Raw genomic sequence first — 12,965 nt, forward strand, 5'->3', positions numbered from 1 at the left:
ACTTCGGATCAGAGCCCTTTTACCTTACCTATCAACTGGCTAATGCTAGCATGATGTAGCATGCTATGAGCTAATATACTTAGCATCTACGAAAGAACAGCACATATATTTTTTCAAAAAGAATCGGTCACAACTAACAACGATGTCTCTTACAAACAACTACACAATGTATGACTATCAATATGTATTTAGTCAGACTGTGATAAGATATAGCCTAATGATAATAACAGCAACACTTTAATAAATGTATTTGTCATGTCTTGATGTCATGGGCACGCTGGCGACTACGCTGCTCCATCCGGCATCTTTTGTCTTGTTATGTGTCTTGTTTGTGGAGCGCTTTGGGTTGCACTCTGTGCATGTTTAAATGCGCTTTAAAAATAAAAATGACTTGACTTGACTTGACTTATTTAGGTTAGATTATGTGTCAAAATCAGGTGTCGTTAAAATAAGTGAGCGATGACGTGGTAGTGTTTGCAGCCTAGACGGTAAAACATAATGGACAAAGCGTCGTGTCTGCAGCCAGCCAGCTGTCAATCATGGGTGTAAACACGCCCTTTTTAGATTTGTTAATATAACATTAAAAAAAATAATTTCAGCGAGAAAAGAAAAATTGTGTGTATTGAAGCATCTTGAAAACTATTTTTTCGAATAAAAAGTTGTTGATACAAAAATAGTTTTAGGTGAGAAAAGTGACACGGAAAGTTGGCTACTTGGCCATTGAAATACATGGGGATGGGCGGAGTTACACATTGTACTGCAGCCAGCCACCAGGGGGCTCTGGACTAACGCTCGCATCACTCAAAGGCCGTGTTGCAGGGTTCATTTTCCAACGAATTTGCACAATTTGCTTGTTGATAATAAACATTTAAACTGTTATCCATTGTATTTGATGTTGTTGGGTATCACAAAATGGAATATAATACGAAAAAGCAGGTACTATTTCACAGCATTTGAAGTGATTCTCCTTTCCCCCACAATGCATTGCATTACGTCACCTTGGGGAGACTAACAGACCAAAGCCCACCTTGAGACCCTTGAGAGTAACGAGAGAGGAGTAGAGGTGGATTTTGTCGTTCGTTCTCATGACACAGTTCGCGTCGTTCAGTTCGCCAAGATGATTCATTCTGAATCGTTCGTTCTTTCGTTCAGTCGCATTTCCGGTAGCCTACAACGTAGTTCAGCGGTGAATCATGGAATGCAGGTTCTCAGCTCCTCGTTTGTGAAAACGGTCAACACAACACTGTAATTGTAGAAGCAAATATAGCTGCAACTAAATGATTATGTGTACTTTTAGACAAAACAGCAGTAGCTAATGTGTTCATTCATCTTGACATTAAATTGACATATTGAAGTAGACTACGGCTAGATCAGCTAATTTCTTTTTTAAAAATGTGTTCATTCATAAAGGAACAAAGACCCAGTAGGCTATGCCGACAAACATGTTTAAAGGCTTGGCAGAAAGATTATATTGATGAAAAGGTTTCAAGTCCCCATTTTGCCCAGGCTACAGAGCCATAATCACTCTGCTTCTTCTGCTTCACTCTGCCAAGAACGAGTGACTGACTTAAGGAGAACGACAGACCGAAGTGAAACAGGTAGGGGTGTAAAGATTAACCGATACGTATCGGTATCCGTTTTTAACGTGTAAGATACGGCTACATCGATATGTGAAGCCCCGTATCGGAATAAAACTGAAATGAACCGGTGGTTATATCGATTTACTTGTTAGAAATCGGTTCATAAACTTTTCTGCTCGCTCAGACTCTGATTTACGTTGCAAGCAGCGCGTTCATCCCACTTCCTGTTTTGAAACTACACGTGGCACGGATTTGTGGGTAATGAAGTTCGTTTTGGGCTATACTCATTGCATTAACTCCAACGCAAATTAGGGTCAATAAACGTAATTCGTACAGAAATCGCAGGAGTAAAAAATAACAAAAAATACCACAAATCAATATGACCACTCAATACATAATAATGATGGTAGTGTTAAACTATCCTTGATGCGTTACTTAATGTTGTGTGCAGGCACGGTTGCCTTCTTATGTAACGTTAGCCTGATGCTTTGCTTCGCCTTTGATGACATGTAAATACAAACTTGATATTGGCATGTGAACCTTGACGGTGTGTTCCGAGTAACGTTAATTGATTCATTTCTTAAACGTAGACGTTGTATCGTTCTTCAATGAATGCGAACGTTATACTCAATAATAGCTAATTTCAGTCCACACACGTATCATGCGATGAACTGAATTAGACGACAATGGACGAAATTAGCAAGGTGCATCAACACAGTAAATTAAGTAAACGGTGTCATGTATACAGCCATGTGTTTATATTATGCTTCTGACATATTGCTACTATCTCTAAAATGGGGGTGATATTCCGTTTTCAGTTTGGGATCCGATTTGATATAACTCAGAGCTTGTTTATTTCTGATGCATCATACTGAAGGTGTAGTTCATTCTGCATTAAGCTTTATTTAAACAACTATGTATAAAGGTAAATGGTCCAACTCGAGATAAAATGTTCAGTGAAATAATAATGCTGCCATTGTGATACATTGTATGTTGTCATCTCCTGTAGGACAGCTGTATGCTCTAAATTAATTTTTGAAATTATAATGCTTTGAATCTGTGCTTCATTTGTATGTCCAAATATTGTGAATGCTCCTTGTAGGCTAGATGGAAAACTAAATGGACACGTTTAACATTTTACCCAGTTCGTAATTAGGACTTAAGGTTGCAGACTGACATGTAGAATTAAATGATTAAGCTGATGCATATTTCTTGTGAGTGATTTGTGTATGTGTGTTTTATTCCAATAATGATTCTTGCATTTCCTTTGGTCTCAGCTTTCCTGAAGTTTGGAATATAGGATGCTCCTTGCGATATGGCAAAATTGCTCGACCAAACTGGCACAGAATTGGATGAAGATGTGTTTGAGGAGGTACTGAAGCAGCCAGATATTGGTGTCCTCTTACTGAAGTTGGATGATGATGGACAAGGTAAATGTGGCTTTGTTTAGTGTAATATTATTTAACTGTACTGATTAGATTAAGTGCACACTAAAGACCAAATTACTTTACTTTTGTCCTAGAATTTGAAAGCGAAGCACCATCCAACAGCAGTTTCAACGTATCATCTGACTATTGTCATAGAAAGTCCACCATGCCCTAGACAACATGCTGGAGAGGATGCCAAAGCTGTAAGTCTAAATGTTACTGTTGATACAGCTAATCTGAAAAGTGAAATGTATTATGTAAAAGAAGATTTATCATTTGAATTGTAGTCAACTGTTAGTTCCTCCACTAATGGTAGTGTAGCGTTATCTTCATACATGAGCTTTACATTAAAACATTTTCTACAGTGAAGCATTGCTCTGATGAGACTACAATCAAGCAGAAGATGCAAGCTACTTTTCAGTACCGGCGTCGTTTGATCGAAGACCCAAACAAATGTGGAGATGTTCTGTTGGAGTTCCCACGTTTCAAAGACATGAAAGGACTTGTAAGTTGTTGAAGCTGAACAATGTTTATCTATAATTAACTAAAAACTATTTCATGCAAGTAAACAGTACTGTTCTGCAGGCAATAGCACAAAATGTAAAGTGTTCATTATGTCAAATATTGTGCTCAAGGAAAAAATCTGTGTTTGTTGTGTTGCAAGATTGAACAAGACTTTACTCGGCTGTTTGGCGGGGTGGTATCTGCCAAGTTTTTGGAGAAGTGGCCAACTGCGTTCAAGCACAAGACCATAGCAAGGGCTTGCATCTGTCACAAGATCTTCAGGAGCTGATTGATGCAGCAAAGAGTGTGGGGAATGATGATGAAGAAAATGACGCAGGTCAGATACTTTAAATCAATTGAAAGATTTTCTTTCAGTTGGAATTGTTGATAAAGTTTGACTAAGCTGTTAATCACATCCATGTGCCTCTTTTTCATTTAGCATGGGATCATGAACTTGCAGGGATACTTCTCTTACTCCACCTCATTCCACCGGTTGCACAAGGCCGCAAAAGACCCGGGAAGATGTCTGCATCCATGGCAGAGAATCATGTTGTCATGTTCTTAAAGGTTGGTGGATGATTCTTGTCGCCATCAGTTATGCATGTGTGCCACCTTTTAGATTAGGCCCACGTTAAAGTGTTGCCTTCTGTTGCGTTGTTTCTTTCTTGCATTCAAACAATGAAATTTAACAAAATCGGTGTTGGTCTTAAGGATTAAAACAAATATTTTCTCCACTTGCCTACCAGTACATAGTGCTTGTATCGAGATGTTCTCAAAGTAATGACAGCTCATATTTTTTCTCATTTAAGCTAAACGCAAGTAAACGCAGCCATGCCTCCTTGCAGCTGGACCCAAGAAGAACACCATCCATGCATACTACATTGTTCTCGACAAGTACGCCATCCCATGCATGTCAGACAGTGCAGTTGGCGCCTTTGATGAACTGTTCAAGAGTCATTTTGTGTCCTACAACAAAGTACTTCACAATTTGTACACCTTTATCCAAACAACAATCTACGAAATAGACGTCGGCCAGGTAAAGGAAACACCTAGGGTAGCAGAACTAAGAGCAAGGTTACTCAATTGAGGAACAATACATAGTAATGATTTGGGTATAAATGCTATTCAATGTTGGTGTTTACTTCGCAATCTGCCACTCATGTTTGGTGACATTATCCTAGAGGGAAATGAACATTGGTCTCTTCTTTCATTGTTGATACGGATAGTGAATATTGTATTTTCCCCTGTGTTAACTAAAGGCCTAACAGTCTACCTGAAATATTTGATAGGTGAGCATCATAGAGACATTCAAGCTTTTGTTCCCAGAATCTTTTAAAATGATTGCACTGTTGCATTACATTGTTGCACATTTGAAGACTGAAGCTAGTTACATTCAGTCACATTCTTGTATTGTGCATGTACTGTAAAGTATTCAATAAAAAAGTATTTTTAATTAAAAATAAAAATCTGTTTTTCTATACAGTAAGGATATTGTACTGGACATTGCGGTAAGGACATAATACTGTTGAAGGAACTTACAGTTAGGCTACTGTAAAGGGATAGGTAGGTAACTCACTGGCAACACTGTTGCCAGTGAGTTACTGTAAAATTAAGTCTCAGTAGGGGCATACTGTACACTAAAATTGTGGTAAGGGTATCTTACTGTACACTAAAATTGCGGTAAGGGTTTCTTACTGGAAAACACATCTACAGTAAGGCTACTGTAGAAGACTATTTACAGTAAGTCACTGGCAACACTCACTTTCTGCTTCTTTTTCACTGGCTCTGCCATGACGAATGTCAGAGAAACTCCATCGCTACCTTGTTGTAGCCGTTGCCTAACATGTATGTGTGTAGTGCCGTAAATCAATTTACATCGCGAGACTGAGACTTTCTGACTCTGAGGCTGGCAGCCTGCTAGACCAATGTTGCACATATAACCATTCCAATGATTCCGAAGCTTTTAAGTTGAGGTAAATTAACCAAAAAAAAACGGCATTCCCCTTTAAGTTTGTTAACATGTTAGCTGTGAAACACAGGTTTATGCATTGCTTACGAGATAGGATCTTCTCTCTCTCTCTCTCTCTCTCTCTCTCTCTCTTACCTCCGATCTCCAGTCAAGTTCACTGGGTATCCCATTGAGTGCTCACTGTCAAGAGAAAAGCTTTCAGAGATCTGTCCCTGCAACACTCTGGTAAGAGACCAAAAATACGGCAAGAAGGATACCATGTAATACTAGACATGAATAGATGAAATGAGTTAAATATTAAGCAGAATATCAAATTATTTCTGAAAACAGACATACCTTTGTACCTTTTCCTTCTGTGGTCTGAAGTTTTTTTGCCTGTGTGAAAACCAGAGGCATCCTCCTCCTTGTGGTTTCCTAGGTCACTCATTTTTATATCTCTACCATTCTCTGATGGGTATTGACATAAGAAAATCCATTTGTAATATTCATGTCATTTTTGAAACAGTTTTGTTTGGTTTTCTATGATATGTTATATTGGTATTTGACACAGTTTCAGCTTGTGTGGTCCTGGTACTATAGTAATGATTACTGCTTTCTTGCTAATGAATGGGGTGGTCAGTGTTTTGTGGAAAAGCCAAACCTCCTTAAAGTGTAAGTTCAGTGTAAATTGACCCATTAGTCCTGTTGTTCAAGCTCATCACATGCAGCCCATCGGAAAAAGAATGAGACAATTTGTGACAACATAGGCCAAGTTATGGACAGGCAGCTTAAAGCAGACCCATGGGGGCAGTGGGGAATTACTTTCAGTTTCAGTTTTGATGCCCCTATGGGTCTGCTTTAAAGGAATTATCCGGAGTAAAATGCACTTTAGATCGATTTACGGATGATTGGGGGTACATACGTTGAGTTGACATCAAAATCATGTCATTCGGATGTGTTTTGAGAAAGTTCGATTGTACCGTTTTCAGTCACAACTCGTAGCCTGGAAGTGAGCGGGGCATTTCAATTACGCCGCTACAAAACGCTATTTTTATACCTCTTCTACAGTTCCAAACAACATAACACTTACGTGGTAGTGAGTAGAGGGTCCCTAAAGCCAAACCGAAGTATCCCGAGGTCTTTCTGTGGTCGAATAGAGAGTCCAGAATGAATTTCATCAAGCCAGTACCTTTCCGGAAATGTTGCCATCTTTGCCAACATAAGTTACCTTATGTTGATGCTGTAGACAAATTAGGCTTACATTAGTAGTCTTTACTTAAAATCTTTAGTTCACTTAAATTGTTGTTTCAGAAGTTGCAGTTGTATAAAATAACTAGGTTAAAATGCATGATAAAAGCTCATTAAAATATGAACTAAGTTCTGTAGATAGACCTATTGTTTTTCATTTTAAGATTAGGCTACTGTATTAATTTAATTGTTTTATTAAAAATTGAAGAGAAATTCATCACAATGTATAGGAATGCCTTTTATTATTGATAAAACATGAACAAACAACATTTAAACTCATAAATATTCCACATCCACTGTAGATGAATAACCTATAAAAAAGATGAAGAACATATAAAAAAAGAACATAAGAAAACAAACTTTTAGTTCATGTTCATTTACTCAGTTGAAATAAAAGTATGCTATATCAACTATTATTAATGCAACAAATGGGTAAGTGAATGGACATAGGCTAACATTAGCCAAAAGCTAACCAACATGTGCTGCTATGGTTAGCTAAAACTGTCTATAGACAGAAACACCAATTTCAACTAGAAAAGCATTTCCTGAAGGAAATACAGTGCATGAAAATGCAAAAATATGATGTAAAATATCATAGAGTAAAAACGAACTATATTGGTTGCTAGGTAGATGAGGTTTAATATAGTTGGAATGACTGAACAGTTAAATAGGTGGATAGTTTATATGGTTAAATTATTTGCTAGGTAGATGAGGTTTAATATAGTTGGAATCACTGAACAGTTAAATAGGTGGATAGTTTAAATCAGGGGTGGGCAACTAATTTCCCCAAGGGGCCACATGACAAACTGGGACTGTTGAGGAGGGCCGGACCCAAAATACCGAACTCAAGTCTGAACTCAATTCTGTTTAATTCTATTCTGTTCTTGTATAACATTAAGTAAATCATATGGTTTTGTTTACTAGTCGTAAGAACAGATGAAAATGTGAGGGAGACTAAGGAAAAACAGCAATATTTAATATATGTCCAGTATTTAATCCTCATTCTCGAAAATGATTTTTTGACATTGACATTTTTTTTCAGTTTTCAAAGACTGATATAAAAAACGTACTACAATATCTATATAGTTAGGCTAGGTCATGAAAATGTGAAGGAGTCAGTACAACCGATAGGCCTGTGCCACCATTTCATCAACACTCAGCAATATTTCATCATTAAATCATTACCATCATTACATTAACTCTATGCAGAATTAGACTACGAAAATGTGGAGCAGACAATAGTAGGCTGTCATTAGTTAATCAACATGCACAAAGAAAACTATTTTAAAAATGTAGGCTATGTTTTTGCTTTAACTTTATGCACATAACTGTGATTGGTCAACTCTCTCTCTGTGTTGAGTCGGCTGCTTCAAGCAACCTGTGGGTAGTAGAATCATACTAGTTTGCTAACATAAGCTTTAATTGCAAATAAACTCAGACATATTTTGGTTACAATTATGGGGTTATCCGATTGTAAACTGTCTATCTGCCAGTAACGTTTTGAAATGAACACTTCGTATCGCCAACGAGCAGCAGTAGGAGTTCGTTCTAACAACCTTTGCGGTGGTGAGCGACGCAGACATAAGACACAAAACTTTTACGCCGACGTAAAGGCAACTGCATTGTGTCGACGCAGAAGCATAAATTCTATTCACCAGCACATCAGTGAGGGTGTTTACGTCGTATGCATCCACGCACAAATGTATGGGCGTACAAATAGCAGTCGCTTTCAAAATAAAAACAACGATATTGATTTGCATGCATTATCTCTATGCTAGGCTCTTGACTATTGTTCTTTCACGGACCTTACGCGGGCCGGTCAGAGAAAGCCCACGGGCCGGATGTGGCCCGCGGGCCGTATGTTGCCCATGTATGGTTTAAATGGTTAAATTATTTAGGTAGATAGTTGACGATAACTGACAGTTGGAATGGCTCTAATGTTTGCTAGCAGTATGCTAACTATGTTAACAAAGATAATAATGCTAACCAAGTTACTTAACTTAGTTAACTTAGCTAATGTTTTCTAGCAGTTTAAAAAAATGCTAATAATGTTAATGCTGTTAACTATGCTAACAATACTAACCGTATGACTAATTTATAGCAGTTATGCCAAAATGTTAAGAATGTTAACATGCTAACCATGTGACTTAGCTAACTTAGCTATTCATGTTTAGCATTTATGCTAACATGTTAACTATGCTAACCATGTTACTTAGCTAACTTAGCTAATGTTTTCTAGTAGTTTTGTCAAAAATGATAACTATGCTAACAATGTTAACTAGCATGATAACTATGCTAACCATGGGACTTAGCTAACTTAGCTTATGATTTGTAATAGTTATGCTAACTATGCTAACTAGCATGTTAACAATGTTAAAATGCTAACAATGTTAACCATGTTACTTAGCTAATAATTTTTAGTAGTTATGCTAACTATGCTAACTACCATGCTAAAATGTTAACATGATAACTATGCCAACCATGTTACTTAGCTAACTTAGCTAATAATTTTAGCAGTTTTGCTACAAATGCTAACAATGTTAGCATGCTAACCATGCTTACTAGCTACAGTGGGTAGGAGTCATAGTTGATGACAAGTAACAGTTACAATGGCTGAACAGTTAAAAAGTTCAGTAGTTTAAAGGGTTAAATTGTTTAACAGTGAAATATTGTAGTGAGGACTTTTATTTTGAAACAATTTTTGGCAGAGGAAGCAGTTGAATAGGATGTGTAGTCTTAATAGGGCCAGTTTGTATGCTTAAAGCCTGATACTGGCAGTTGATCCAGGTGGCCTGAACACCTGCCATAGGATTCTAATTGCTTAACGGCTTTATTGTGAAGTCATCAGCCCATGTTAAGTCTATGGGGAAATTTTGAGTAGTTTTTAATTAATAGTTTAAAAAGTATAAAAGTTACAAAGATGAACTAGAATTGCGGTTCCGAGGAACTGCAAGAGTGGGTTTGATCAGTGGCATGGAACTCGGCCTCATCCAAGGATTCCAACGGTACCTCATTTATGAAAATCGGGCACACGTATCAAAAGTTGTCTGCATTAACGCAACATCCAATAAGCTAAAACGCATAAATAACATGGTTGCTATGGTGGTCGCTAGGTTGACATTACAGGGGTGGTTTCTAGGTTGTTGCTAGGGTAATTAGTTAGTTGCTAGTAAGCCATCTTAAGCTGACTGCATAAAGTGATTATTTTAAGAGATACATTGTCAAACCAGAACTGTGTATAGGTCATGGTTAAAAACGTATCAGAATCTCAGAAATAATCATGTAATGCAGCCAGTTTAAGATTTTTTAAGAAGTCAGATTTTTTAAAGGCAATCAAATTTCTGCTGACTCTCTTCTGGCTGCGGTTAAAGGCCAGCGCCTCCTGAGAGGCCTGAAGGGTCAGTTCTGAGGTTGTTGGCTGCTGGAACCGAAAAAAGGACTGCATTTTCAATGTGACTGAAGTGCGGGCAAAGTTTGCACAGAAATGTACGATTTTTCCCACCCTCATCGACCTTGTCATAAAACTTGTTTAAATGATCACACGACGCCTCCTTGCTGCTTTGTCGTCTACATCAGCATTTCTACTTCTTTGACCTGAGGCCCAGTCAAGGCATACTTTGGGGTCATAGGGCCCACCTACATGAACCCACCCCCTCCTCCCAACCCCTATCAAATTGTAATGATATCACAATTATTATTTTTATACTATATTGCTATACATGCACTTCAAAACATTCAATGTTTAAAGTGCTAAGATTGTTCACAAAAGTTTGTGAAAGCATGCACATCAGAGTACGGCTTTACTAATGTAAAATATAATTAGGCCTACACTAGTTTCTTTGTTTTTGCATTGTTGCATGATGCTTGCATGAGAAATACTTCTCAAAACAACAGCAATTATATGGGTGCTGTTGTTTTGGGATGTTTCCCTCATGCAAGCATCATACACTGATAGAGTATATATATATATGCTATTTAATTACATTTCATTTGAATGCCTGAATGTAAGAATTCAGGAAACACAATACCAGCTTTTAACATTTCTGTTGTTTACTAGTTTATGTAAATCACATAACACATGAACTGTTCATACTACTGATAGCCCATTACTGTACACAATAATACTGTGCCCATTCATTAACATATTAAACATCAGGCGTCTTGTTTACACATTTAAACCATATTTGCACTTCGAATTTCGCTTCCAAATTGTAGTAACTACATCTACGAAGTCTAAGGAAGATAACCATGTAGTCTGTTCATAGATAAGATACATTTTGACAGAACTACAGACTTCGTGAAAGTAGCCTAGTAGCCCTACCTAAAAAGACTACTCCATTCACTTCATTGCAAAATTGCGGTTGGTCTGTTTACACATTAAAACCATATTTACACTTCGAAATTCGCTTCCAAATTGTAGTAACTACATCTACGAAGTCTAAGGAAGATAACCATGTAGTCTGTTCATAGATAAGATACATTTTGACAGAACTACAGACTTCGTGAAAGTAGCCTAGTAGCCCTACCTAAAAAGACTCCATTCACTTCATTGCAAAATCGCGGTTGGTCTGTTTACACATTAAAACCATATTTACACTTCGAAATTCGCTTCCAAATTGTAGTAACTACATCTACGAAGTCTAATGAAGATAACCATGTAGTCTGTTCATAGATAAGATAAATTTTGACAGAACTACAGACTTCATGAAAGTAGCCTAGTAGCCCTACCTAAAAAGACTCCATTCACTTCATTGCAAAATCGCGGTTGGTCTGTTTACACATTAAAACCATATTTACACTTTGAATTTCGCTTCCAAATTGTAGTAACTACATCTACGAAGTCTAAGGAAGATAACCATGTAGTCCAAGATACAAAGATACATTTTGACAGAACTACAGACCTCGTAAAAGTAGTACCTAAAATGAGTGTGATAAATGGCCATCACATAAAGCATATAGCATATGACCATAGATATATACACGGCATATGACAACAGCAAATAGCTAACGTTTACGTTAGCCTAACTTACTTATCGTTGACGTTGACCCGACACGTTCATAAGTTAGACCATAGACTGATAAGGACGTCCATCAAACTAAAAGGGTTCGTTCTTCGATTCCGTGTGCATCCTGTGTATCTTTCGTGCTGCTATCCTGTTACCTCCTCCTGCTGTTCTGGCATCAAGGTTTCACGCGAGATTACGCCACATCCCAGAGAGTTGTGTTGTCTCAAGATGGCGCCCGTCTGTGTGAACGAGACGTGAACGGTACTGTTTTTCTTTTTAATAAACTGCCTGTAGACTTACACAGTTCTGAATGCTTCGGTTTACATGTAGATACCCTCATTATGCTACGGTGTAGTGTGTTGTTATTTGGAGCCTTGGTAGCTATTTATTTTTACATCGTTGTTTGGTGGGTCAGGTGACGAGCCGTCGAATCACAGCACAGCACCCAGAATGCATTGCAACACACCGTCATGAAGGGACTCATCGTTAGGTCGGCTTTAAATAGCATACAGAACCTATAGTAATTTAACTTTGTCTGTAAGCTCCACAGATCGTGGCAAGACAATTTAATTGATTGTGGACTTCTTGCCGGGCAATGATGAGTAACAACTTGAATAGTAGTGATGCGTGGATGTGCATAATGTATGTATGAAAGTATGTTTCTCAATGTAATAATCTATACAACTGTACACATGACTAGGTTGGAGTGGAGCTAGCTGGGCAAAGGACTGGGCTGAATGGATTGGGAAAATACTTTATTTATTTATTTTTTTAATGACCTATATGAACATGGTTTGGCTTTAAAAAAAAGATGAGACAGCGCTGTCTCATCTTTTTTTACATTACCTTTACACTTAGTGCTGGCAAGGCATTGAACTGGGCTTCATTCAAGGATTCCAACGGTACCTCATTCATGAAAATCAGACATACTGGTCAAAAGTTACATGCACACACCTTCATTATACACAGACAGCCCAGCCCAGCCCATTAGAGCTCTGCCAGATGGCTCAGAACTCTGCCAGGTGCAAGCTTAGACAATTAGAGCTGTGATGTCACAATCGAATTAGAATCCTTGAACATTCCGCCATTCATTTCAATGGGGCTAAAAAACACAGAAAAACGGGAATACCGCGAAAACGACAAGGGCCAGCGACACGAAAGTAACAAGCAAGTTACACCGGTTCGGGCCTGAATTTTTGGAGTTCGAACCGCGTCGATAGCTCAAACGGTCTAGGAGCAGTAGTTCGGCCAA

At 38.0% G+C, this 12,965-nt stretch overlaps 1 long non-coding RNA gene across 1 annotated transcript; it reads left to right on the forward strand.

Moving 5' to 3' along the window:
* The first annotated feature begins 3,774 nt into the window (after positions 1 to 3,774).
* On the forward strand, positions 3,775 to 4,408 carry LOC143121224 (uncharacterized). Its single transcript, XR_012986441.1, has 3 exons — positions 3,775 to 3,848; positions 3,951 to 4,078; positions 4,321 to 4,408. It is a non-coding gene; the product is annotated as an uncharacterized LOC143121224 (long non-coding RNA).
* Positions 4,409 to 12,965: the final 8,557 nt, after the last annotated feature.

This window comes from Alosa pseudoharengus, unplaced genomic scaffold (genome assembly GCF_046254945.1).
Source record: "Alosa pseudoharengus isolate Yale_2024_CS ecotype anadromous, Long Island Sound unplaced genomic scaffold, YU_APseudo_1.1 YU_APseudo_1.1_scf_13, whole genome shotgun sequence".
Classification (NCBI taxonomy): domain Eukaryota; kingdom Metazoa; phylum Chordata; class Actinopteri; order Clupeiformes; family Clupeidae; genus Alosa; species Alosa pseudoharengus.